This window comes from Halichoerus grypus, chromosome 1, assembly GCF_964656455.1.
Source record: "Halichoerus grypus chromosome 1, mHalGry1.hap1.1, whole genome shotgun sequence".
NCBI classification, from domain to species: domain Eukaryota; kingdom Metazoa; phylum Chordata; class Mammalia; order Carnivora; family Phocidae; genus Halichoerus; species Halichoerus grypus.
In genome coordinates this window covers 6,984,932-7,009,274 of record NC_135712.1, presented here as the reverse complement: position 1 = coordinate 7,009,274, position 24,343 = coordinate 6,984,932, and the positions used below count along the sequence as shown (strand labels likewise).

Genomic DNA, 24,343 nt, shown 5'->3' with positions numbered 1-24,343 from the left:
TTTTACTACAGCCAACTTTCTTGATCTTAGAAAGTGTGTAGAGTTTCTCTCTAAGCCTAATGCAAGTCCGTTTTTGGATAATAGTTGTTAAAAATGCAAAAGGAATAAAGCACGGTCTTGAAATTGAATTGGGCAGCGGTTGACGGGGACCCACGGTCTTGGTGTGCTGTGAGAACAGAGGCTAGGAGAGAATGGGAGTCCGGTGAAAGCTCTCATGAAGCTTGCTCCTCTGACCCAGGAACCTTCAACTCCCCCAAGACCATCTCCTCAGGAGAGCAGAAGTCACCTCAGGAAAACAACACTCTGATCCCAAGGCCATTCAGCCTGACAGAGGCCCATCCTTGAGCCCTCCTGACGAAAGGAAGGCTCCCCACTGCAAGACCCCACGCTCAGGAGCAGACTATTCTTTCTCCATGTTTTGGTGTCCCCCAGGGCAGCTCACCCTACACAATTCCTCCTTCCCTGCACACACATGCTTCTGCTCACAGCAAGAGCTGAAGCTTGTCCCCTCCCAGCAAATGAGCAGAAGGAACGTTCTGGGAGTCCCGAGCCAAGGCCTTAAGAGATCCAGAGGATTCCTCTTCTTGCCTCTGGGAACCCAGTTCCCACACCTCACGCAGCATGGAAATGTGGCCAAGGCCCAAGGCAGGTGCGCAGCTGACAGCTAGCACTTCATGCCAGACCCACAAGGGAGCCATCCTGAACATTCTAGAACGTCATCTCCCAGATGACCACAGCCCCTGCCGACGTCAGGAAAGCAGAACTATCCAGCTAAGCCCAGGCAGCCCACAGAACTATGAGAGACAATAAATCAGTTGTTGTTTTAAGCTACGAGGCTCAGGGATAGTTTATTACACAGCTGGATAACGTGAACACCCTGTAAGTATTCTAGATACCTAAAGAAGCTAGAGTACCTTATGGTTCACTGCCACACCATGGTATATTACACGATGGTTGCAATTCCCCTCTCTTCCTTGTGTCTATGCCTTTTGCCATGTGACTTTGTGGTTCTCTCACTAAAGATTGCAAACTTGCTTTCCCAGCGCTTGTTTTGGAGCTGTCCATGGGACTTGCTTCAGGCAACAGGATGCAGCAGCAGGACAGTGTGCTCGTTCCTAACGAAAGCCTCAAGTGGCATGAATAGCTTCCGCCTGCAACCTGCCACCACCATGGGAGCAGGCCATGCTAGCATGCTGGAGGATGAGAGGCATGCAGAACAAAGCCGACTCATCCAGTCTCCCCAGCCAAGACTATCATCTGATAGACAACCAAACCCCAGGCCTAGGAGGGAAACTTCAAGACAAAAACTGACCAGCCAAGGTCAACCCGAACGGCCAACCCACAGGCTCAGGAGCTAAATAAATGCTTCTTGTTTTAAACCACTGAGATTTGGGGTGGTTGTAACACAGCCTTTTTATAACAGTAAATTACTAATACACACAATTTGCCTTGAATAACTAGGTTATCAAGCTCCCCCTTAAAACTTTTCCAGCTAGAGAGATAAACAGAGACTCAAAGAGTGGCTTCAAAGGAAACAAAGTTAGTCCCAACACAATCATCCCATTTCCATCCAGCTAAGAGACGTGACCTCAGGCAACGGTCCTCCCCTCAAAATAAGTTTGGAAACTGAAGAGTAACCAAGACCCTGTTACCAGAAGGATCTGTGAGATTCTCAGAGCCCTTCCTAGAGCAGCTGAATCCCCGCTTCACAGGAGGGGACACTGCCAGCCTTCTGGGGATACCAAGTATGCTGAAATGGAATCAACATTCTGGATGTCCAAGACCACAGAAATGTCACAGCTGTGACAGCAGCCATTCCATCTGTGACCAACCAAGAGATAAATTTAATAAACAATTTTTTGTGTCTCCATCTTTGATGGGGAAGCTTCGGGTACTTTCAATGCATCAAAGATGAAACGGCAAGGAAGGGAATATATAGATTCCAGATGCAACACTGCCCCACCCCTCAAGGGGAAATGGGAAAATAATTATACAGATATCAAGAGGTGCCATATGCGGGTCATGGACAACACCCAGAGAAGGGAGAGAGCTGATACATAAGGAGAGCCAAGGAGGTGCCACCAAGGAGCCTTGAAGAACAAGAGGCATGTGGGCTGGTAGGAAGGCAGGGAACAGAAACCCCCCAAACCCCCCCACATTAGGGAACCAAGGTATGTGACCCTAACCCACAACAACCAGCAGGACCACCATGATCAGAGGAATTTCTTAAACATTCACACGAATGGCGCCCCTCCCTTGCAAACCAGATTAGCTAAAAAGCAAAGCACCTCAAGACCAAGAGGATGAAAGTTCTACCACTTAGCATGCCCCCTCCCCCCACAAATATCCTGGACTGTTTCTGCAGCCATTCAGGTGCCTATTCTTTTCTCCCCCTTGGGAGGAATGTTTTGGATTTTTTTAAGAGCACTTTTAATTTACGTTTGTGTTTCTAATGATCATTTTTCAAATATTTAGTTGTTGATGAATGACATTGGGTTTTATATCACTGTGGGAACATTTCCATTTCCTATTTTACCTGGCTTTGAACCCTTGCAGAACTTGAATCCATGTTGTCTAAAAGCCCTTTCTTTAATATGTGTTTCTTGTGATCAATTCATTCGGTACTATGTATGTTTATGACTTTGTGTTTCAGGATCTGACATTATTTCATCATTGGGTATCTTAAGAAATAAAATGCATTGACATTCAATAGAATTCTACTTGTCTCCCTTCTTCATCCTTATTTAAAAAATACCAATGTCTAACTAAAGAGTAACAAATATTTGACTTGAGTTACTTGAGTACAATGGCATCAAGTATGGACAGACACACAGCGCAAAAAGGAAAATAAGCACTTCATAATTAGGGAGGCAATGCTGCAAAATGGTTAAGAGAAGACAGGAATATTTGCAGGGTTGGGGCAAGAATTAGAAATGGAGGGGTCCTACCCCTCCTTCTCTACCAAACCCCAGTTCTGTCCCTATGCCAGGGGCCCCCCACATAGTCATGTGGACCCAGCTGCCCTGTGGGCCATGCTTCCCCCCTAGGGAAATATAGGGAATCTTCCAAACAAGATGGACTCCAGGAAAGAGGCCTGTGCAGGCCCCAAAGATGCTCAGGCCAGTTTGGGCAGGAGCTGCAGGTTCTCAGGCACCTCAGGTGTGGTGTGGAATGGGGGATGGGTCCTGGAGGGCATGGGGACAGGGCTCTCTGGTGGGGCAGCGCTGGATCTGAGTTGGCGGTGCAGGGTCTGGTTTTCCTCCTCAGAAACCTAGAAAAGGCTACTTCACCCTTGAGGAACTATAGTTACACCATCTGTAAAATGGGGATAATACAACTGTGGTATTAAAAAAAAGAAAAAGAAAAAGATATTTGGTCTCTGTCCCCAGTTCCTAGCACAGAGCTCTTAAAACCACTGGATTTTCCTAAGGGAGAAGAGCAATAGAAGCATCTCTTGTTCTAATGAAGTGACCCCTGGAGGACACCCAGATAGCTTCACGGCAGTCTCAGACCACGCTTTGATGAGAAGCCTGGGGTTTTCGTCCCCACCCCCATCCTCTGGGGAGAGAAGGGCTGGAGAATGAGTTAATAATCGATATTCCCATGTGATGAAACCTTTTTAAAAATTCCTGTATGACAAGAGTCAGAGCTTCCAAGTTGGTGAACACATCCATGTGCCTAGAGGGGGCACATCCCAACTCCATGGGGACAGAAGCGCCTGCTCTCAGGACCCCTCTAGAACTCACCTATGAACCTCTCCATCCATCTGTTTACCTGTATCCTTTATAATAAACCAAAGTAGTGAGTACAGCATTTTCCTGAGTTCTGTGTCCTTCCAGCAAATTCCTGAGTCATGGAGGGAGATGTGCGAATCCCCGACTCTGCAGCCAAGTTGGACAGAAGTGTAAGTAATCTGGGGAGGGATTGGATGGGGGAGGTCAGTCTTGTGGGTCTGAGCCTTTAACCTGTGGGGCCTGATGTTAACTCCTGGTAGTGTCAGAATTGAATTACATTGTAGGCTACCCAGCTGGGGTTGGAGAGTTGGAAAACTGGTTGATGGTGTTGTAAAAGACACCACATATCTGATGTCAGGAGGGAGAAAAACTCCTCGGGTATCCACCTCCAAACTGATGGTCAGCGATTCACGCACGTGTGAACGCAAGGTTTGGCCAGTGTCAGTTCCAACTGGTTAGTGCCTGAGTGAGACCTCTGTCTGGCTCTCTCCCCGGCCAACTCCATTAGGCTTTTGTGAAGATTACATTAAATTATGCCTAAGAAACCTCTTGCAGTGCTAGGCATACAGTAAGCACTTAATAAGTGGTAGTCATTATGATTAAGAAAGCAAAAACTCGATGCGGTATAAAATGTTGCAACTTTGAGAAAAATAATTCTCAATAAATAAATTCATAAGGGACCTTTGTCAATTGACTAAAAACATCCTTCATTTAAAAACCGGATGTTTAATTTTAAGCTAACTAGTTTTCAGTAAGTAAAAACGTTTCAGGCAAAATGACTCTAAGCAAACCCATGATAATGAATCCATTCATCGAATGAGCTGGTCATCAGGCACACTTGCTCTTGATGAGTAGGGACCGAGCCCATGCCAGTCTTTTACCAGCAAAGCCAAGTCTACCGTAAGAACTGCACAGATCTGATTCCTGCCAAGAGCATGGGCACCCTTCCCCCTAAAGGGAATGGGAGGAGGGGAAGCAAGTGAGACACTCAGCCAGGGCCCATGATTGAAAGAAGCACTGCTTCTCAGGCCTACCCCAGTCAGAGCCCTGGTACCTACATACCAGAAGTAAGCAAGAGAGGCCGGTGGGAGGCAGAAGAGTCAACCAAATGCACCTTCACATTTATCTACAAAGACGAATTAGTGCTGCTTCAATAGGATATGGCTTATCTTTCCAAATAACTACAAATACCTATTGCAAAAGGTTGAACTGAAGGGTTGGGGGTCCTAACCCCCAGATAGCTCAGAAAGCATCCTTACAGGGCATGGGGTCTTTACCGAAGTTATCAAGTTACAGTGAGGTCACAGGGTGGGCCCTAGCCAATATGACCAGTGCCCTTACTCACATAGAGGACAGATGATATGAAGACACAGGAAGAAGACGGCCATCACAAGCCAAGGAGAGAGGCCTGGGACAGCCTCTCTCTCACGGCCTCAGAAGGAACCAACTCTGCCCACGCCTTGACCTCAGACATCCAGCCTCCAGAACTGTGAATCTATTTGTGTCATCTGAGCCTCCAGTCCGCAGGACTTTGTTACAGCTGCCCTGGAAAACTAATACACCTTTATTGAGCGACTTGCTCAATGTTTCAACTTACAAAGACTAGTGGCCCTGATTTGGGGGGTGGGAAGGGGGAAAGGTGTGCCTCAGGAATCACATCCAATTTATTTGCACTCTTTCTTACCAGACACTAACTCTGTTCAAGGAACGTCCCAGTATTATTATCCCATCTAGTAATCATTCTTGGCTTCATTTTGGCTAAAGAGAGCCTTTTTTAAGTTCTGTGGCCTTAATGAGTACGAGATAGGCCCACCATAACCAATTCCAATCCGTGAAGTGCTTTTCTGAGAGAAGCCTGATAGTTCCCAACAGCTAAGGGGCATATTTTGTAGATAAAGGGCTGAAATCCTCCACCTTTTTTTTTTGCAAAATTAATGAATGCACAGATGCATCCCCCTGTGTGTGCCTCTTGAGATGAGGCTTCCACTGAATTCAGGTGAAATAACTATAAAATAACCACAAACCAAACTTAGTAATATGACAGGAAAATGTAAATATCATAAAGCATAGATATCTGTAGATACTGCCCTTGGCCTCCAGTCCTTCTGGAAGGAGAAGACGAGAGCAGGAGGCAGCAGAGAAAGGAGGGGTGACAAGGTCAATACTTGTAAAGCAGTGACATAACCAACACTCCCCTGTGTTGGTGTCAGGGGATGGCAGGTGGGGCCGGGTGCGGGTTGTCTTCCTTAAGGGAGACAATCAGTGGAACCAACACGATCCCTCAACATATACCAAATGCTCCAAGGAAAGGTCTTCGGTTTTGGCTTTGGTTTTGGCTTTTTCACCGTGATAAGTGTCCTCTTCAATCCTCATCACCTATTTCACCCATCCCCCACCCACCTCCCACAAAGGAAAGGTCTTGGAGGTCTGGGAACACAAATAATCAAATATCCAAGATGCCAAATATTCATAGATATATCTGTATTTTTTTTTTAATTCTTCACTAGGAGAGGTAGGTTCTCTGGGATTTTGTTTTACCTTTAATTGCCCTTGGCCCCACCATCTTTTTTCTCTTCGAGTCATTGGTCTTGCTTTTGGTCAACACTGCTTTTCTTGGGTCTTCAAAGATCTTGGAACAACCTGAAAAAGAATTTAAATATATTAAACCTTGGGTTTTTTTTCACCAAAAAAATAACACCAAGGATCAACAGTATGTTTAGTGACAAAACCTATTTCTTAAACATTATTTTAAAATATCCTAAAAGGAGAATAAACGTAAACTCCTCCCCTTAAAAAAGGGGGGGTGGGCATGGGGGTGGCAACATTCCTCCAGGGAAGCTCAGCGTTATGAAGCAAAAATGAGGAGTGAAACACAGGCCAAGCCTGAGCTGGCAATACTGAAGCCCACATACACTTTTGCAAAGAAAATATTTTGAAAATGTTTTCCTTCCCTTACAGACCCCAGCCTTAGTAATGATGGCTTCCCCAAATCATTCTTTCAGCACTTTTGTCTGCTCAAAACAAAGAGTAACAGGGCTTATTAAACACCCCGAGAACTGTAATTAAACAGTCATTTTCGTTCCAGGAAAGAAACAACCCTTTTAATTTGTAGATGCTGAGAAAGATCCATATTTTTAACATTAGAACACGACCAAACTGAAATAAAAGAAAGAGAGAAAGAGAGAGAGAGAGAGAAGTCTTCCTTAGAATATGCCTGTCGCCACAGCTCTAGAATCTGATCTCTTTTTTTGGAGATACAGGAATTTCTGTGCTAACGCAACTTTCCAAGTAAAATAGCCAATCCCAAAATATTATATTTAACAGAATCCTCACAATATGACAAATTGCAAATGGCAACTGTTTCGGTTGAAAATATTTTCAAACTAGAAAATGTCTTAAGTATTGCATCAAAATCAATATTTGCCATGGGCAATAGTATTTCTAAATGTTTCCGCAGCCCCGCTGACCCTCCCACTCTGCTCGGGGCGCCTGCCAAGTCCATCTCAAGTCTTTGGGCCTGCGCTTTGGGACAGTTTATCCAGTTGCCCAGTGTACCCACAAAGTGTTTGCTATGATATGGAAAATATAAACTTTTGGGAAAATATTAGGATCCAAAACCACATATAAATACGATGCCGATATTGTAAAAAGAAAAAAGTGCTAGATGGCCTAAAGACAAAAGGGAAGGTAGAAAGAAAAGGGGGCAGCTCTCAGGAAGGGCGTGAAATCACTAACAGAAGCGGGCTTTGAGTTTCCAATGTGAATTCTGAGGGAGTTTTATTTTTCTCTATTATTTTCTTCTGGGTATTTTCTTGATTTTCAGAATGAAGAAAATTCATCTTGATAATGAGAAGAAAACTCAGCAATGATCATTTTCTATCCCTGAACATATTTTCAAAGCATTTTTCCAGAGAGCAATGTGTGACTTCTGCCCCCCAGCCTTATGAAGCCAGGTTGGGCTCCCCTTCTCAGGGACTGGATTTTCAGCAGGAAAGGGGAAGGTAACAGCGAATTAGACCATGCTTTGCCTGGCCGCACAGTCCTTGAGTTCATAAAGGTGTTCCCAAATTCCCTTTTCTCGAAATCCAAAAGGCAATATTGATTATCACTTGGTTAAATGCTTTCCACAGGCAAGTGGTTAAAATCATATTTAGTTTCCAATTGCTGAAAAGGGAATAAGAGTTTTAAAAGCGTGGGTTAAGATTTACTATCCTATGTCATCCTAGAGTATACTTGAGTGCCAAAATCTCTACATGCCGAAAGAATAACCTGATTTATGACTGAATATTGCTGGACCTGATTTAAAGACAAGAGTAAAGCCCAGAGAAGATTCTATTAAATATGTGCAATGGGTATTTTTAAATTAGCATTATGGTGTTATTAATATTTCATTTATCCAGAGGGCACTTATCTGACAACACAAACTATCCATAACACAGCTGAGAAGCCCCAAAGGATCCAAAAAAATGTCACAGAGTCCGGGGAGAACAGCTTTGCCAGGGAAAGGCACGCTACCAGCCGCATGAGGTAACTGCTGGCCCAATCAAAGCAAAAAATCAGAAAATTATGCAAACCAGACTTAAGAACTCAAAAAATACAGCCATTTGAGAACTCTGGCTTGAGAGCATACAGCTTAACCCTGCCCAAGAGCCCCTGGTCCTGCAGAAAAAGCAGAGATCAAAGAACCACATGACCCATGTGAGGACCAGACCCCCCCCAAGCCTGCCACGGTCAAGGACCCCAGTCCACGCCACCCTTGGATTCAGTGAGGCTCCGTGTTCTCCCCAGTCAGAGGAAGAAGACTGTTTGTGGTGGTTAGAAAGTGGCCACTGGCGATGGGTAAAGCCAAACTCGGCTGAGCACCTGAAGGGCAAGCTTCATTTGCCAAAGCAGCCCTGGTGCAGCAGAAAGACCCCTGGGCTAGGGGCTCCCGGCTGGTGCTGACCCAGCAGCCTCAGTTTGCTCATCCGCAAGCCGTGGGTAAGAGACAGGTGGTGCTGGTAAGAGGGAGGTGTAAGGTGGTGCTTAGGGCCGTGCCAGCTGGACAGACGAAGGCATTGTTGTTATGTTCCAGGCGGTGTGACCTCCCTGCTCCCCAAATGCACTGGACAAGGAGCCACTCCCCACACACAGATTTTCCTGGCCACCTCACGTCCACAACAGCATGTGTTTCATAGAGGAGGTGGGCTCCTGGGAAGATGCACAGCTCCATGTCCAGAAGAGCTGCCTCCATGACCAGAAACAGCCTGGATAATGGGCAGACAGCAGCCTTGCATGAGAAGAAATGGACAGACATATGCCAGGGACAGAGGGGCTGCAGTCATCACTGTGGTCCTGGTGAGCACGGCCACGGAGGAGACTGTTCATTCATAACCTGCACACTTGGGGCCCTTCCTCCTTTACAGAAGGAACCCCAACTTCATTTGGGTGTACAACCCCTATCCCAACATGCCCACTGCGAGGGTAAATCCTATCACTGCGCACCCCTTCCTCTTGCCACTGGTTGGCTGGCTTAGGGATGGGCGATTCAACACCAGGGAAATGAGCTAGAGGACTTCCAGGAAAAGTCTCGCAGTTGCTAGAGAAAGGCCATAGGATATTGTCCTCTCTGTGTGACGATTGGAGCTGGGACAGCCATCTCAGGTCCACGAAGGGAGGCAGCCTGAGGAGGAAACTAATATGCTGTGGATATCTAGGGGTGAATGAAGGAGATCTTCTGGGTTTCTACTTATGGTGAAGAAGAGCGCAATTACCCAACCCTGGAGGCAGAACTATAGTACCTATGAACAAAAGAGTCACTTTTGGCTCATTTACCATCTCACTCCAACTCAAACAGACATGCTGAATATGCTCCACAGTTTTAACTTTAAAATAAAATGATCCAGGGTGGCTCAACTGGTGAAGCACCTGCCTTCAGCTCAGGTCATGATCTCAGGGTCCTGGATCGAGTTTTGAGTCGGGCTCCCTGCTCAGCAGGAAGTCTGCTTTTCCCTGTCCCTCTGTGCTCTCTCTCTCAAATAAATAAATAAAATCTTTAAAAACAAAGCAAAAAATATTAAAAATAATAATAATAAATAAAATAAAATAAAATGATCGCTGGAAATTAGCACAGCCCATAAATCTCTCTATGTAAACAATGTATCTAAGACTTAGAGAACAAATAAAAATTATCAAGGTGAGTAACCTATTGCCATTGTACATGTATTGAGAATCTAGCCCTGGAGATGGGGTAGAACATGCCCTCAATAAACACAGGGTTTGATGGAGGGACAATACTTTTAGTTAAATGACTGATTGGATGTAGAATAAGGGGAGAGTCCCCAGAGAGGGACAAAAGAGGAGGCAATTCTATTTAGCGCCATGGAATAGCAATGCCTCTCTGGGGGTGTTAGTATGGGATGGGCGCTTAGCATTCAATAGGTAGGAATGGGGCAAAGAGCACGCAAAGTGGAGGAGACAGGTGAGCAAAGGTATGAAGGTGAGCAAGTGTACTTAGGAGACGTGTGCTGTAAGGAGAGTGTCTTTAATCTCTATGTCCACTTAGGGGACAGAGTGTGAGCTCAGAGATGTTGAGTGACTTGTCTCTATAACTTAGAAGTTCCATTGGTATCAATGATAAATATCAAGTGCCCACTGCCTTGTTTGACCCCCCGTTTATGATTGAGGGGAGCCCCTGACCTATTTGGAACACTGAAGGAGAAAATAAAACAGCCAAGAACACAAGGAGGAACAGTAAGAGAATTAGAAATCTAGAAACGACCCACAGCATGGAATCCAAAGAAGGACGTCCAGTAAGACAGAAATAGTTCACAGCATCTGATCTGCAGAGGGATGAATGAACATGAAAAGTTCATTCGACCAACCACATGTATTGGGAACTGGCTCTGGATCTGGCAACTCAGAACCTCTTGGGGGCCTCTAACAGTGCTTCAGCAGAAAGGTCAAGCAAACCAGTCTCCAAATGGATGCGTTGAGAGGATGTGTGGAAGTCAGTGCAGGCTTTTTTTTTTTTGAGAGCAAGAGAAAGAGAGAGAGAGAGCATGAGCAGAAGAACAGAAAGAATCCCAAGCTGACTCCGCACTGAGCGAAGAGCCCGATTCGGGGCTCAATCCCAAGACCCGGAGATCACGACCTGAGCTGAAATCAAGAGTCATACACTCAACTGACTGAGCCGCCCAGGTGCCCCCAGTGCAAGCTATTCTTAAGAGAAGTCGAGCAGCCAAGAGACAGGAAGGGGGAGAAGTTCAAGGACAAAACACCGGTATATTCACCCACCCAGTACTTGTATATCTACTGTGTTTCAGAAAGTGCTAACAGTTAGGGATGCAACAGGGCACAAGTCTTGCCCTCAAGAAGCCTACGATCCACTTTGCTTGCTTTTCTTGTCTATTGATGATGAGCAAAGAAGGACTGTTTATGGGTAGGATCGAGGGACCCGATGGAGTAGAAGACATAGAGATTCTAGAGACAGAGGGACCAGGGACGGCCCACGCTGGGAGAGACAGAGGAGAGGCCAGACAGAGCAGCAGGTCGGGGGGGCCAGCTACTGCCACAAAACAAGTGGCGTGCTGTTTGCTGGGTAACCACCTGCTCTCCCAGGGAAACTGGTGTGAAGCATGTGGCAATTTCTGTGGGGTAACTGTTGGCCACCACGACCCCCTTCAAGGAACCAACAGCCGTCGCTACCCGCGGAGCTGGACAGAGATGCGCACGATCGCTGTAGCAAGCCCGCAGAGGCCGGCCCTTGCACACGTGTGTTCCAGAAGCCAGGAGACAAAGGAGCCTGAGGCTACTCTGAAGGAAGGGGGGAGAAGGCAGAGGCAATCTGTGGAGAGCAGCCCAGACAGCTGCTCGCCCAGGGGCTGAGTCCCTGCGAGAGTCGCTCCTGGGAGGGGCAAACGCTAGGGAGAGGGAGTTCAAAACCCAGAAACAGTGAAAGGTCCGGGGGCTCCTAAGTTGCTTCCATATCAGCTCTCTGCTTCCCGAAGCTGGTGAGGAGCCCAACACGTATGCTGCGTGTTGCTGGCTTCCCCCAGGCTGACACTGCGAGTGCGCGCACAGGAGTAGGTTTCCACTGGTGAATCACCGTGCTGTTTTCTGCTTGGACTTAGAACTCGGGGAGGCTGTTCTTGGAATCTTAGAGAATCCCCTGAAGGGTCTCCTTTTGCTCTCCATCGTAAAGAAATGTTGCCAAAATAAACAAGAGCAGTTTTGCTGGGAAAAAATGGCAAGGATCTCCATGTCTGAGCCACGGAATGGGTACAACTGTATGCTTCTTATCGGTTTGCTTGGGTCTGGTTTGGCTGTTGTTTGGTTTCATTTCACTTTGTGATTTAGGGTCAATCTTTTGCCATTGTCGACCCTAAATCGACCTCTGGCCACAGTGCTTCCTCCTCATTCTTTCTTCGTGGGGAGAACAGAATGAAAAGAAACATCAATGCGCCCATACACACGGACTCTTGCAAAGCCCATGCCGCTCTCGAAGGAAGGACCCTTCTCCCGTTCTCAGCCTTGCCCTTCGCACGTGAAAGCATCAGGCTGACCTCAGAGTGGAAGGTGCGGCTGCCAGTTTCCACCAAAACCAAACACACAGCAGCAAAACAGCTCCATGGCCTCTCAGTCTGGGGACCAGGATCTGCCTTGAGGTCCCAGTAAAAATGAGACATTTGAAGGAAAACAAGCTGCATTTGAAAGGCGGGTGACATCAAGAAAGAGAAAACAGCTATAAATACCACTTCTCTCCCCTTGTACACTGAGCCTTCTGTTAAAGGAAACACATTTACTAGAGGTTTTTTTTTTCCTAAGTTCAACTGGAAAAACATAAATATTTAGTCATTTCATAACAGCAGACAACTGACAAGCAGGCCACAGGTTAAAGGAACATTATGTATTTCTAAGAAAGTTCATCTAACAGAATGTATCTTTGGGAACAGAATCCCAAAGTCTGTTTTAGAAACAAATCCTGACCTTCATAATGAATTTTGTCTTGATATAATCACAAGATCAAATCTTTTTTTTATTATGTTATGTTAATCACCATACATTACATCATTAGTTTTTGATGTAGTGTTCCATGATTCATTGTTTACATATAACACCCAGTGCTCCATTCAGTACGTGCCCTCTTTAATACCCATCACCAGGCTAGCCCATCCTCCCACCCCCCTCCCCTCTAGAACCCTCAGTTTGTTTCTCAGAGTCCATAGTCTCTCATGGTTCGTCTCCCCCTCCAATTTCCCCCACTTCATTTTTCCCTTCCTACTATCTTCTTTTTTTTTTTTAACATATAATGTATTATTTGTTTCAGAGGTACAGGTCTGTGATTCATAAGTCTTACACAATTCACAGTGCTCACCATAGCACATACCCTCCCCAATGCCTATCACCTAGCCACCCCATCCCTCCCACCCCCCCACCACTCCAGCAACCCTCAGTTTGTTTCCTGAGATTAAGAATTCCTCATAGATATAATTACAAGATCAAATCTTAAAGATGGCAAATGCATTGATACCATCTTTGCAAATAATGAGATCCATTTCATATTTTTAAATTAACAGCATGGGACAGAAAAATCAAAAACACTGTTAATAATACATAATTGTTTTTGAGGGTGTATATGAAAATCACTAATTGCCAGTTAAATTCATTGATGTTGTATTAACATCTCAATGCTATAAACAAAAAAATGCAAAATTCCTGAGTGGCAAGACAATCTATAATAGAACCAAAATGACAACAATGTAGATTAATAGAGTCAGGGACCCAAAGAATATTCCAGATCATCATTATTAGGTGAAACCCACCTGTCGGCATCACCCTGATGCTTGCAGGAGGCAGATGTTTTTATTTTGAATAGAGTAGGAAGAGGCAGATCGGAAGAGGGTAGAAGCTTTCCTAAGAAAAATCAACCAGCATAAAGGCAGAAAGAAAAAAGAAGAGAAAGATGCTGAAACTAACAATGTAGAGAATTCTCTACATTATCTGCCATTATTGCTCTATTATAAAAAATAAATAAAAAGGCCAAATACTTATAGAATACCAACAGGGAAAGTTTACCCTGTACCCTTTAAGGGTGAGGAACTTCAAAGAGCCTTGAACTCACCATGAAAGTATTTCTCTGCCCACTGGCTTTGCTCAAACCCTTTGGCAGGCTGGTGATGGCTATTTCACCAGCAGGAGCTCTGAACCCAGCTTTTCCATCTCCACTCTAACTTCTGATGAATTTAAGAGCATTGCATAAAGATCACCTTATTTGTACTGGACACAATTTGGAAGTAAAAATTTTTTAATCCTCCTACGTATTTTAAATAGAAGTCATGAGCCTCGCCACGAAAGCCCTTCAGGGGCGCGGGGTTTAGAACCTACTTCCCGCTTTACAGCTATGCATGCCATCCATATTAGCTTTTCCGTGCGCTCCACCATTAACGAGTCGTTCAGTAGGAATTAACTGATCACCCCATGCAAAAGCCACGTCCTGGGGTTTTGGAGGATAAAAACATTCCACGGTGTGTGTCTCACTCCCAGAGAGTCTACATGCCTTGTAAGACAGTAAGCTTGTGGACTAAGGCTTTATGATTCAGACTAAGGGACAGTAAGAAGCCCTGGGATAGCTCAGGGGAGATGAAAACAGACCTTCAGCTTGGGGCAGCAGGATCTAAATGCAATCCTAAGGTGAGACAGACTTCTTATAGACATGAGAGAGGAGTATAATCCAGGTAGAAAGAATTAACACAGTCCTTGTGTATAAAGGGCGCACAGGGGCGCCTGGGTGGCTCAGTCCGTTCAACGTCTGCCTTCGGCTCAGGTCATGACCCCGGAGTTCTGGGATCAAACCTGCATTGGGCCCTCTGCTCGGCGGGGAGTCTGCTTCTCCCTCTTTCCCTGCCCCTCCCTCTCCCTCTGCCCCTCCCCCCAGTCGTGATTTCTCTCTCTCTCTCTCTCTCAAATAAATACATAAAAATCACAAAAAAGGGGGGGGCGCACAGCGCAGCCTATTTTCTGTGAGGATTAAGTGAGCAATATGGGAACAGCCCTCTGTCAACAGCCTAACCATGTCTTTATCATCTTTGCCTCCTCCTGAGGCATGGACGAGAGCCTTGCAAAGCAGGACAATGACCTCAAACAGGGGGCGTGGAGAGAATCAGGTGTCTCTCAGGCACATGTTCCAGAAAAGTGGAGAAGCAAAGGGCCCAAGGCGGGGGGAGATGGTGGGCACATCGGCTGGATGGTTAGGACTCTGTGGGTCACAGATGCTGGACACAGACCACTGGGGGAGCGAGAAGTACCGGCTATCAAGCCTGACCCTTATTCTGAAAATACCAGCTGGAGATTTCCGAGCATCTGTGGCATGGAGTTTCCAAGGAGACTTCTGGGAGGATTCACGAGGTTGTGACTGCAGGGAGGGAGAGGCCAGGACCAAGCAGCCCAGCCAGGGAGGGAGGCTGGGGCAGCCAAGGGACGCCGGACGCAGGATGCCAGAAGCTGGCGACTGACTGGGCCCAGAAAGACGGGGGAAAGGGGGGAGAGAAGGGAGACAGGGGCATGACAAAGATGGGGAGCTCTGTTTCAGCCCCAAGAATGGGAAATGTCGTCCTCAGGCGTCTGACCCACAAAGTTGGTCAAGGTGAGTGGGGGCTCCGCAGCTCTGTCTTGTCAGGGACTAGGACTCCGGCCTGTGCGGGGTCACCTCAGAACAGAAACATGGCGGAGGCCTCTTCCAGGGTTGGCTGCACTAAGCAGAAGCCAGGGACCAAGCTTCCAGAGCTGGGGTAAGACCCTCTCTGCCCCGCCCCCACACCTGTCTGTTGAACCAACGCTCTGCCAGAGCATTCTTTTCTCACCCGAAATCTCTTTGAATTTTCACTTTGCAGCACTCATGAGGTCACAGCTACAGAGGTCATTCAGCAATTGTATTTTCTCTTGCTGGGAAAGAAGCTAGTTACCAGAACTCTTCTTTGTTGGCGTAACCCTCTGGAATCTGCTGGGTTTTGCAATCCCAAGACCAGACCTTCAAGCCTGGCTCTCTCTAAAGGAAGGGGGCTGGTGGGGGGAGGCTTCTCCCTGCTCATCTCATAGTAGATAGAACATCTCAGTCTTTGTGTAAAAAAACAAAGGCATCATGAGCCAGGGAAGACCACAAGGCCACTGCCATTCCTCTGCATGACCATAACGGCCTGGTTCATCAGTCCAAACTCCAGGGTCTTTGGGGGCATTCATTATCAGGCCCATTTAGTGAGAAAGCCCGGTTATTACTATCCTCAATTCTCTAGGTAAGGACACTGAGGCTTACAAAGATCGCAGAGCTGGTGAGTGGACGAACAGAGACTCAGACCCAGGATTCAAATCCAGCCTCTATTACTCCATGAACCGTGCTGTCTCCTGAGTGGGGGGAAAGGCACAGCCGGGTTCACCCGCAGAGCCAAGATTCCCCGAAGCTTTCTGTGCGCCCTCTCCACCGTGGGGCCTTCTCTCAGGCCCCACAATCCTCTTTGATGGTCAAAACCGAGGAAAAGTATTTAAAATTCACAAGTAATCCCCCAAAACTTGTATTAAGTTCTTTTCCATAAACCATTTAGTGACTAATTAGTTAACATTAACTGCACTTGCTATGTTCCAAGAACCCTTCAAACTCTTTAAATAGCTTATTTAGTCCTCACAGCAGACCTAGAAGGTAGGTATTGCTATTGTATCTGTTTTATAGATGTGCAGTTGGAGGCACAGAGAGGTTAAGTAACTTGCCTAGGGTCACACAGCTTGTCTTCTCACATATGATGGTATCAACGGGAAGTAGGAGTAGATGGAAGTAGAGCGGCCGAGCTCCCCTCCCAAATCCGAGAATTGGCATCTGCTCAAATTTCCCATGGAAAGCTCTCGAGGCTTTTTGCTTTGGGAGGCTGCCTTTTGTGTGTGGGAGATGCGGGCTGACACGATGGGGTGGAGAGTGGGAGTGTGATTTCTGGGTCTGGCCATGCCACGTCTGAAACACCAAGTGTGGGGGACACCTGCTGGGAGGGTGCCTGAAGTCACATTCTTGAACTTTCAGGAAGGCCGTTTGGGCTGGGTGAGATTTTTGGAAGTCAATCCGGAGGAGTGATTCCTGAAACTTAGGATTTCAGAGGTATCCGGTAAATGAAGGCATTCTTGGGAGAAACTAGGAGGCATTAAAGCAAAGCCTAGCCTGCGTGTACCCATACACGTGGATTTTTGGCTTCGGGACAGAAGAATTAGTTCTGTTGGGTAGTCAATCCAGTGCTAATGCTTCAGAAGAGCCATTCAAGGTTGGAAGCTGCCAGGGCCCAGGGACTGGTGCCTGCCCCCAGTGAAGAACCTCTCAGACAGGTGGCCTGGAGCCCCCCGAGAGCAGGTAAGTAGAAGGGGCCATGCTGGGAGCGTGCTGAGCTACCATCTACGGCGAGGCGAGATGCCCTGCGTGTCCTCTCGCGCCACGGGGCCCATGGAAGGTTGCTGGGCTTCTGAGGCAAGTGAACCTTGAGGGAAAGAGGCTGGATGTGTACCAGGGGTGAAGAATCTGGGGACAGGCTGGTAAACACAGGGGACACCACGCTGCCACAGAGAGCTGTGGTGGGACGTCCCTTCAGGAGCCCTGAGATCCCCACCACCAACACTACATGAAAGAGAGCCAGGGCTGGGACCTCAACTGCAATCAGTCTTTCAGCAGCACCCCCTCGCTGTCCTCTCTCTTCCTGCTCCAGCCCTGGGGCGCCAGAGGCAAAGGTCAGTGGGGAAGGAGGAGCAGAAGAGGGAGTGGAGGAAGAAACGGAACCAGCTGGGAGACAGGGAGCCAGCCATGGGCCCATTCCAGGTCTGAGACAAGCTCAAGATGCAGAGGATCTTTACACGGACTGGAAAATGGATGAGAAAGGGACTTTTATTTGGTAGATTTGTCTGAACTTCTCAATACTTGAAAACTGGACTGTTAATGCGTATCTAGAAGTGATGGGGAAAGTCTGGCCCAGACAACACTTAGAGCTGGGGTGGGAAAGAGTCTCAGACTTGAGCAGTGAGTGTGGAAAACAAAGCCGCACGCAGCACTGCACCCAACTGGGTCCAGCTAATTCAACCAACAGGGACGCTGGTCTCTAATATGCACGGTAGAGGGCCGGCCAACAAAGTCAGGTCGAATTAGGCAGGCATCAGGACCAGTCAGGCCAAGAGTTAGCAACAGCCCACCTGGTCTCTCACAAAAGATGGGGAAGCAAGAAAAGGCCAAAGCACTGAGCAGGGGGTCCAACCTCAAAACAGCAAAGACATCTGCAAGAGTGAGAAGCATCAGACGGACAAGTGCCAAGACACAGAACAGTCCAGAGCAGCCAGCGACCCAGGTTGGCAGTAAACCCACTCCTCCACCCCCACCCCACGTGCCCTGTCTTTGGCTCAAAGATCTTGGGACTGCCAAGGCAATTAGCAAGAATACCTGGGGGGTAGAATGGCTGGGCATCAAGGCAGGTCTAAGAACACCAGAGTCAGAAGGGCTTGCCTGTCAGCCAGGGGCTGGCAGAAATGTTCAGCTATATAGAAATTTGAAATTCACAGCTAGGTTCTCCTTTTCTCTCAGGGTAGGCGGGTGGAACAGAAAATGTCCCCTGAAGGACAAGACTCAGAACAGCTCCAGTGTGGTGTCACAAGGACCCCACCTGGGCCATAGGCGGCAGCCCCCCCCAAAGTGCAATGAAGGGGCACAGCTGGAACCCCACCCTATGTGGCTGCCCCTCTCCTGCCAGGCCTGCAGGACTTCATCAATCATATCAACCACCCCTCCTTCTTCTTGAGATGAGTGAAGGGTAGGCAGGAGGAGCTCCTTGTGTTTGCCCAAGAGATGCAATAAGAAGAAATCTTAAATAGGAGAAAATCATTGAACCAGGTGAAGTAGAATTAAACAACTAATGGATATTTCTGGCTGAAATATGCCAAGAGGTTTTTGCTTGTTTTGTTTCTTTATGTTCTAATTTCTTTTGGACAACCACTAACTAATATAGAGTGTGCTCTAGAGCTGAGCCAAGATTATCATTTTGAGACTTCTGGCCATTTCTAAACTCTGATATCGCTCATTGCAAAGTAAAGGCAGGCCTGGGATTTCAATCTGTCCATGTATCTAACCCCACTTGAGATTCCCTGGCTCCATGATTTTCACACTTGTCACAATTAGTTATTTGCTTGTTTGTTCCTCTCTGGTTATTGTGATTGAGTTTACAGGGGAACAATGTCAGCCAGACCATCACCTCACCCACTGGACAGAGGGTTCACCAGCTTTTATCGTTGGGACTGACAGAGGTCATAGGATACAGAGAATCACTGGATTCCAGGGTTGGTCAGAAGGATGCCCACCCCCTACTCCCGCCAACTCAGACGACAGAGCCCAGAACATAACAGCTGTACCAGGCAAAGATCCAACCTAATGTTCAGGTATCACCAATGATGGGGATCCCAACTGAAGGCTCAATTGTGAAATACTGTGGTCTAGAAATGGCTACGGTTTTGTCAAACCTAAAGAAAATCAAGGCAAATCCCTCAAGGGACAAGGACAATGTACTAAGCTACCTTGTGAAACAATCCAACGCCATGTGATTGTAACAGACATACTCACTAGGGAAAAAAAACACATAGATGCACAGATATACATAGAGAGAGATAAATAGATGATAGATGGATGGATGGATGGATGGACAGATAGATAGATAAGCAGATAGATAGATATTTGAGCCTTAATTGCTAAAGGCAATTAAGAGAAATCAGGATAGATATAGGGTAGGGATTAGAATCACAAGTAAACATTATTCCCCTAAAGGAGAAATTTCCCTCATTTTAATTCTTGGATTACTTAACTCCCACACTTCTCATTCCCTTGACATGCTCCATGCGCACTCTGCTGTGAACATGATCCTCACACAGCTTTGTGCAAGCTTTCTGTCACCACTTTTAAGGAGGAGGATTACAGTTAGCGCTTGGAGTCATGAGAGAAGCAAGTTTAAAATATATCCATAGACATAAAGAAATCAAAATGCATACAAGTCAAAGCTTAACAAGCACTTTGCAGAAAGGAAGTTATTTTATGAAGAACGTTTGGAACTTGTGGAGGCTTTGAAGGACCTCTGAGCCACTTCCATTGTCTTCCTGAATGCTTTTCATCCTGTTCTTTGCACTTGGCATCAACCTCCTGCTTCTTGATTTAATTTACGTTTTTAACTTTTGACACTTCCCTCGCAAATGTGAAGGAACTTTTAAAAAAGAAACCCAAACAGCTGTGCAAACATAAGATATTGGAAAATCAAATGTTCCTTGATAAATATTGATTTAAATGAGGGGAAAGGTGGTGAGGACTAGAAAAGCAGCCCCTGATGTATTTATCGTCAGGAAACCCACCCTTATCGGTAAAAATGCTCCCACATTCTGTCAACAGCAACCCAGAGCAACGACCCTGTGACAGTCACGCTCTGTCACACATTCCCGTGTGGGCTGGGTGGTTTTTCCTTCTGTTCCTCTCAAGCCCTTTCAGAGAACATCTCTGAACCCCTAACAGTGTCTGGTGCTTCATGTTCCACCCCTTTAAGCGGCTGGAAGTTTCTTGAATGAAACACAGGAGGCTTTTACTTCTGGAACTCTAAGATCTGGGGAAAGTCCTCAAAGAAAGTGTGATGCCCGTTGGTACGAATTTCCTCCTGAGAAGTGAAAGGTAAACCACATCAGAAAGTTGCTGAAGAGCTTCCTGCCTCTCCTGAGAACAGGCTCCCCTTGCCGTGGCCGGGGCGAGAGCACAACCCCCGCCATCTGTCCGTCCGTCCATCCGTCCGTCCGTCAGGGCAGGGAGCGTTCAGACCTATACCAGACAGAAGCACAGGTAGGCATGATCTTGTCCAGCGTCGGCACTCTGAATGCTCACTGACATCAAACTCAGCGAGCTCAGAAATGTTCCACTTTTAACCCATGTTATTATATGGGTATATATGGGTATATATAAACTAAAGAAGTTTTCTTTGAGAGGGTCTCTGGGCCAGAGGAGGAGAGCTGAAACATGTCCAGACCAGATCCTTCTTCGACAAAAATGCACATGGAGAAAGACAAAGGTCTCAAGCAATGGGCCTTGTCTGAACATTTTCCAGGATTTTCAGACAAAATTTTATGAAAACCAACAGACAAAAACTGGAGCCTTTCTTTGGGGTTCCTGTTCCTGGGACTTCACGGAGAAGCTCCACCTGCATGGAAAACAGTGGATGTGGGGCCTGCCATGCGAATGCCTGGCTTTTTCACTGGTTCTACTGAATTTATCAGCTATTTTCCAAGCAAAATCACAAACTCAGACAGAAATAAGTTCCTCCAGACATCACCCAGCCCAGGTAATACTTGACCCCATTTCTGGATCAGGAAAAGTCCCTGAGAAGGTTTTCGGTCATCCTTGGAGAAGTGAAGGGAAAAGTGGAAAAACAGTCATTTTATTCATGAAGCTGAATTAAAGTAATTCAAAGTCTTTTCCTTTCTTCTGAGGTTACAGTTGACTCTTGAACAACACAGGGATTGGGGCACCCATCCCCGGCACAGTCAAAGCCCATTTGTAACTGTTGACTCCCCAAAACTTAACTGCTAATAATAGCCTACTGTTGACCTTAAACTAACACGAACAGCTGATTAGCATATATTTTGCACATTATATGTAGTATATACTGTCTTCTCACAGTAAAGGAAGCTAGAGAAAAGAAAATGTTATTAAGAAAATCGTAAGGAAGAAAAAATGCATTTATAGTCCTGTACTATATCTAAAAAGTCCACGTCCAAGTGTATCTGCGCAGTTCAAACCTGTGTTGTTCAAAGATCAACTGTATATTCTTTACTTTTGTTTTTTGGGGGTTTTTCGGTGTTAAAATCTTTCATTTGTTAAATGCTGTAAAATTACAGAATAGGTGTTTTTATTTTCTTTTTTAATGTCCTAGTATTTAATGTCCTTATTTAATGTCTTATTTAATGTCCTAATTAACAGAACTAATTAACAATCCTGTTTCCTTCCCTTTTATAATTTTACTACTCTCATGTCTCCTTGCTAAAATCTCCACAAAACTAGGCAAATTTCATTAGATACCTGCAAATATGTGTTATAAAATAAATAGGAGGAAATGCAAAATATTATATACAATAGGATAATAACCAGGAAAGACAATACACAAATATGATATGAAATGCAAAATGGAGACAGCTGCATATAGATGGTATAATTAGGACAGTGCAAAATTTGTTTTAATTTCTTTTTAATATTTCTACAGAATTATCTTTTAAATTAAAAGAAGTTTTGAGTGAATTATGTATTACTATAATGAGCAGATCAAAAGATAAAAACATAAAAATTCCCTATCAAAGCATACACTTTTCTCTCTATAACCACTGGAGTGTGTCTTTCCAAAAATATTCAAATAAACGTTAGCTCTCTTATCACTTTCATCATTTCTGCATTATGAGTATTATTTACTGTATCCTAAGTATAATCCAATCCGCATGTCCACGCCGGGTCCTGAAGAACAGTCTAGACCACATTCAAAGACCCTTCTCTGATAGGGTAAGCTTGAATGGGAGTGATTTTAAAACCCTCATGCAATTTCTATTAGCTTCATGCCACTACAAGAGTCACAATCCATTTGCTCTCTTATTGCGAGTCTGAAATGTTAACTGGAGAGTATACTTTATTACAGAAGATCTTACCTCTTCTTCCCCAATTCCCACTGAAGATTCCGCTTTGGTTCCCCTTAAAACAATCTTCCCACTATACCTACAGTTAACTAGTGAGAAGTTTTTAAGAGGGTAGATCTCATATTAAGTGTTCTTCCAATAATAATAATAATAATAATAATAATAAATAGTAATAGTAAATAAATGTTCAGTGGTTACTCCATGAACTCATTTCCTCCATCTGTCCTCCCTTCTAATTTCCTTTTGCACATAGCTGCAAGTTTAATCTCTTGTTGAATCCTCAGTTTTCCCATCAAATGAATGACATGATTTTTTTTGTCTTCCTCCCCACTTTTTAAACTATCAAGAACTATCTATACTATCCCAATGCTTTCAACACCAGCAACAAAATTAAATAAAAAATAAATCATCTTTGGGGCGCCTGGGTGGCCTAGTCAGTTAAGCATCTGACTCTTGATTTCAGCCAGGTCATGATCTCAGGGTTGTGAAATCGAGCCCCACATCAGGCTCCTTGCTCAGTGGGGAGTCAGCTTGAGATTCTTTCTCTCCCTCTCCCTTTGACCCTTCCCCCGCTCACGCTCTCTTGCGTGTGTGCTCTCTCTCTCTCAGAAAAAAAGAAAAGAAAATCATCTTTGAGTAGTACAGTATGCCTCCCCATGGTCCAACAAGATTTTTAAAAATGATTTTTCTTACTGAATGTCTGCTCTGTCCCTGGACTTAACTAGAAGTACAATAAATATTCTTCCTAAAAAGCAACCATAGGCCATCACATGGCAGACTCACCTGAGACAGTCAAGCCCTATTCCCATTACAAACACATTGAAATGCTATGGAAAAGATAACCACCAACCCCCATCACCCAGGAAAAGAATTTATATAATAGCTAAAAGAGAAAGAAATTCTCAAGATCCAGAATCAAAGACAGAAATTAAAGCAAGAGTAGTTAAGTGCTAGCTGAAATCACAGTAACCCTTAGGAATTGGGGTCACAAATATAGATCTTAAGGACTTTGGGTGGGGTTCTTAGGCCCAAGTAGGAACCAAGGACACAGCTATGGCCCAGAGGAAGTAGTAGAGCTGGAATTAGAACCCTCTCTAGGAAGAAAGTTTGTTGTGTGCCTAAAGCCAGATGCAGAAAAAAAAAAAAAAAAGAAGTCATCTGCAAGAACTCATTTCTGTAATCTGCATAGTATATACCAACATAGATGATGATGATTGATAGATGACAGATAGATAGATAGATAGATAGATAGATAGATAGACTGACCCATAATGATCAAAACTCCTAGGGCTCTGGCAGAAGTAAACAGAAAACCTACTTTGTAGAGACACTTTCACATTTTCACATTTTAGGGTACAGTGAACTTACCAAGAAAAACTAATCCCCACTGAAGATGAGATCACAAGCAAAGACTACAAAGGACACAAAGAAGAAACTAAAATGAGAAGATCTTAGTAGATGTGACAGATGCAAAAAAAGGATGAGCTCCCCAAACACTGTGGATAAAAAATCAAACCAAAAGAGACCATAAAATAAGTTTAAAATGACTTTTTCAATAACTACTTTTTGATGAAAAACAGCACAGTATAGTGCTAGTAATAGGCAGAGAAATAATGATTGAAGACAATATAACTGAAATAATTGAATAATAATTAAAATAATTGAAGACACTTCCAGAAATGAAAAACTTATTAGACAATTTTAAGAATTAATTATTCACAAATGATGAGAAGAATCAGTGAACTTCCTAGAAAGAAAGAAGTAAAGAGAAAGAGTGAGACATATGTTAAGGGGCATGGAGACTAGAAAGTGATGTCCAAGCCTATTAGGATTTCCATGATGAGTGAGTAATGAAAACAGGGGATTAAAAAATATTCAAAAGAGGGGCGCCTGGGTGGCTCAGTCGTTAAGCGTCTGCC

General features: G+C 45.2%; 1 protein-coding gene across 5 annotated transcripts in view; it reads right to left on the bottom strand.

The window, feature by feature from the left end:
• The window catches only part of ERG (ETS transcription factor ERG), a 235,635-nt gene that overhangs the window by 177,414 nt on the left and 33,878 nt on the right, over positions 1–24,343 (bottom strand). For all 5 annotated transcript variants that reach the window (XM_036118418.2, XM_078073261.1, XM_078073212.1 and 2 more), the window contains exon 2: positions 6,273–6,374. The gene's annotated coding sequence lies outside the window, so the exon portion shown is untranslated. The remainder of the gene's footprint in view (positions 1–6,272; positions 6,375–24,343) is intronic.